Below are 5000 nucleotides of genomic sequence, written 5' to 3' on the forward strand. Positions count from 1 at the left end.
CATAGAAAACTGGACCAGGTCAGCGTTAATACATTTAAGTAAAAATCAACATCATCGCTCATGGTTCTTACACAAAAATTTATACAAAACATCGTAATATGAGAGAATGAATATGACTGGCAAAGCCAGAAATAGGAGAGCTGGAAACATGACTCTGTTAGTTACCTTCATTTCCTCTGACTTCAGTAACATCTTGAATTGGATTATCTCATTTAATTAGCGTACTGTGGAATACTCTTTCAGCAGGGGAAATTCCGTAGCATTTTCGCTCTCCGTGTAAAGTGTCCTAATTCCCTCTCTAGCAATTCAGCTTAATTAAATGACCGTTGGACTTAATCTTATCAGCTGAAGGTGTAGTGTTTTCATTGTTCTTTTCTGTCAGCGTGAGACATGATAGTTGTCATTCCTGATATTATTTCGGGTGGGAGAACAGCAGTTGTTTTGCGTTGCTGTAAGTAAAATGAGGCATTTTACTTTTACTTTTCATTTTTAGAGGTGTGAAGTTAATCAGTCATCCCCGCTTTAGTTTGAAACTACTCTTGTTTTTCATAAAGAAATTCAAATGGACAATTTTTATCTTTTCTCCTCGCGAATTGTTCCAAATATTTATTTGTAATATTTGAAGGGACATGGATTAAGAACTGCACAATATCCTCAGTTGAAATGAAACTAGAAACGGCGCAACAGTAATTCATTAAATTATTTATTTGTTATTTTTTAAAATGATTTATCTCTTTATACGTGATAACAATGTGTAGGAATTATGGAAATTACGTTCCATAGCTGTTTTATTTCCATTTACATAGATAAATGATCACAAATAATATTTGATCTCTGAATATTCATGTTAACAAAATGTGCGAGCGGTTGAGTAACGACAGGTGTTATTTGGCAACGAGTAGATGTTTATAAGTCGTACTCAAATTCTCTATATTGTGAATTTCTTTATTAATCATTAAAATTCGATAACGAACTTTCAGCTATCAAACTTCAATTGGTATTATCCCGGATGTCGCTTTATCCTGAAAAGCTTAAAAGCATCACTGATACATTACGACAAATCCATTTTTAGTTGTCCGTAAAAGGAAACTATTGTGCCGGCTTTGTCTGTCTGTCCGCACTTTATTCTGTCCGCATTTTTTTCTGTCTGCACATTTTCTGTCCGCCCTCAGATCTTAAAAAACTACTGAGGCTAGAGGGCTGCAGATTGGTATGTTGATCATCCACCCTCCGGTCGTCAAACATACCAAATTGCAGCCCTCTAGCCTCATTAGTTTTTATTTCATTTAAGGTTAAAGTTAGCCATAATCGTGTTTCTGGCAACGGTATGGGATAGGCCACCACCGTGCCGTAGTTAAAGTTTCGTGGGCCGCTCCTCATGCAGCATTATACCAAGACCACCGAAAGATAGATCTATTTTCGGTGGCCTTGATTATACGCTGTACAGAAAACTCGATTGCGCCGAAGAAACTTCGGCGCAATTTTTACTTGTTCAATAGGACATCACCTTATGGGGAAGTGTTCGAGTTTAAGTAGGACTGCTTTGATTATGTAGGCCCTTGTTGTATGATGCAACATTTTTGACCAATTTTGTAAAATTTGAATACATGTGCTCTTGCGTGGGACATTCTCTTAACACTGAAGCAACGTAACGTCATACTGCAAAAAAATCACTTGATTCCATTATTGCGTAGGATGCTGAGTAATGGTGATATATTTTTGAAAGCTAAATTTGTACATTTTCATATTTGCATTCTTGTGTGAGGTGTCACTTTACAGTGAAACGTATGAAGGCCAAACTGGAACGTTGGAATTGATGGAACGTTGTGTGGGAGGATCTCTTTTGGCGACAGATTCCAAAAGGGTAGTGAATCATTCTTATAAATACATTGTTATTTAGGGGATGTCAGGTATTTTAAAGTCAGATTTAGAACCTTAGATTTAAAATAGTGTCTCTTTGAACGTTGTTTTAGGATGAAGCTTCTGAGAACTACCTCGGATCATTTCATTATAAAAAAACTGGTTGTAATAAATGCTCTTTCTCTCTAAAGTCATTCTGAAACATTACTGTTAAATGATTTCTCGTTCAGCGTTTGAGAGCTACCTCATATTATCTACTCAGCTACTTTTACAACGGATACTATTTTATGGTTAATTCTTTATAAACGCCATTTTCTCAAAGTTGAACCTTTGTGAACCTCATTGTTGTGTTTGATTGAAAAACTTTGCAGATGGGAACTTTGAGCTGACTCGAACTATTTACTCAAATAGTTTTGCAACAGATACTATTTTGTAGTTACTTTCTAGTTAGATCTTTATAAACACTTTTGCAACGGTTGCTGTTTCGCGGTTAATTCTTTATAAACGCCATTTTGTCAAGTTGAACCTTTGTGAACCTCACTGTAGCGTTTGATTAAAAAACTACGCAGATGGGAGCTTTGAGCTAACTCGAATTATATACTCAAATAGTTTGCAACAGATACGACTTTCTAGTTAGAACTTTATAAACCCCAAAGTTTCAGAGTCGAACCTTTGTGAACCTCATCGTAACCCTTGATTGAAAAACGATGCAGATGGTAACTTTGCTATATGGCGAAACACTTGAAATCCAAGTTGAAACGTTTGATTAAAAAAAAAAAAAAAACATTGCCGAGTGAGATGTAGCACCATGGTTAAAACGTTTTAATGGGCCCTTTGAACTTGGACACGAAGACCGCAAAGGAACACGCGCCATTAAACACAAAGGAACGCTGATAGGCAATTACTGACCATAATTGTGGCGGCTCTGCTTGTGCGTAAACATTTTTTTTTTATTTCTTGTAAATTTACATATTCCTGACATATATTTACATTTTTTTATATATATTCTCGATGTAGTGCTTGTTCGGTATCCCACCACGATGTGGAATGTTATGATCAGTCAGTGAATGATGATGTAGAGATTAATATCTTCGCGTCACGCGTGTTAAGGTTGGCTTAACAGTATCTTCATAGGTTGGAGCTTCCAAAAGTATATGTAATGAAATCGTCATTTCATTTAGCTACTTATCCATCTTCTGTATACAGGAATATATATATATATATATATATATATATATATATATATATATATATATATATATATATATATATATATATATATATATATAATATATATATATATATATATATATATATATATATATATATATATATGTATATAATTATAGGCACATACATACATTCATATACTATATATATATATATATATATGTAATTTATTTTACACGACAATACTGAATGCAGAATTATTCATTGTTTACCTAAAAACTCTGCATTTATAAATACAATTTAAAAAAAAAGTTCTTTATTAAATCTAAATAATTCAGTTAAATCGAAAAATATCAAGAAACCATTCAGTCCTTGACCAAATCCAATCACTCGCGTAGTCTGAAATTAGCGAACTCCGTCGACGTCAGCACTTTTCTGAAATTGTCCTCTCACTTTATCCATTTATGGCAAAAACTTTTCGTCGCCGACCTAATTTTCAGGTCAACCCGAAAACCGACACAAATGGCCCGCAATGGTGTTTCGGGAGGGCCAATACTGCTGTCATTATGTCCGGTGATTGCCCGGTATGATTCTATTGCATCTCCTGCTCTCTCTCTCTCTCTCTCTCTCTCTCTCTCTCTCTCTCTCTCTCTCTCTCTCTCTCTCTCTCAATGTTGGGATATTTTTCTGTCGATTTCTTTTGCTTACTGAAAATGGGAAAAAGGATTCCATCTTATATTTATCAACTGTTTTTTTTTGTAGCCTAAGAAACAAATAAATTAATGTTCAAATGGACTCGAAAATCATATTTAACGGTCTCATTAAACAGTATTTTAATTGCAATTCAGATAAATATACCTATTTTAAAATCAATTATAAAATTACGCAGCAAACAATATTTAAACTATAAATTGGTTAAACAGCCCAAATTTTAACATAATTTATAAAATACCATATTATTAAAAATTCACAATTTCTTTTGCAGGTCATCTGCCAACCTTCCCGAGCGCGAGGACAGAAAGTAAGTTTTCCTCTTCTGTTAACTTTTCTTCTTTAAATTTCCTCAGGAAAAAAAAAGAGAAAGAATTTTATTTCCATTTCCGGTTTCGATGTAAAGTTTGTCATTGCCGGAAGGGAATTCATGGCAGTTGCAAAATACTTCGGAAATTTGAATGCGGTTTTCTTTTCTGGAAAAGTAATCTTTTACTGTAATTACCTTTTTGTTTTGGAGGTTTCCCTTCGCAGAAACTGTAAATGAGACGTGGTGGTTGTATGTATCTGTATATATATATATATATATATATATATATATATATATATATATATATATATATATATATATATATATATATATATATACATACATATATATGTATATACTGTATAGTGTGTATCTATATATATTATATTAATATATCCATGCATATATATATTATGTATATACATATATATAGTTATATAAACATTCGACGAATTTCAATAACTTTTGAAATATTAGTGAACCGCAGATAATATTCAATATCATACATAGCAATTATAATTAAAAGAAATTCATCTGATACATAAACAGCTCCTCAAAAAAGGACACGAACCAGTCCCAAACAACTCTCTTTGCTCCCTTGATAACGAAAGAGGCAATTACACCATTTGACGTGTCTGAGTCAAGCGATTATGAAGTCTGACCGGCCAATATTTCTCGGGATCGATCATAGATTTTTTTCCTGGCGTTGGTTATTTCCCAGGATTTATTTTCCCGGAATAAGGGAAAATTAAAGAGGATGATATAGAATTAGAGTCGCTACATTATTCTCTGTTGTTGGTTTTTCTCTCTGGTTTCATTTTGAGAGGCGAATGTCCACGTTGCAATCAGCGTTTTTCTCCTTTGCATTTCATTCTTAGTTTGGGTTTATCCTGATTTGTTTGGAATGAAGTTTTCAGAATATTCGTGCTCTTTCTTCTTTTATCTCTTC

Source organism: Macrobrachium rosenbergii, chromosome 21 (assembly GCF_040412425.1).
Source record: "Macrobrachium rosenbergii isolate ZJJX-2024 chromosome 21, ASM4041242v1, whole genome shotgun sequence".
Classification (NCBI taxonomy): domain Eukaryota; kingdom Metazoa; phylum Arthropoda; class Malacostraca; order Decapoda; family Palaemonidae; genus Macrobrachium; species Macrobrachium rosenbergii.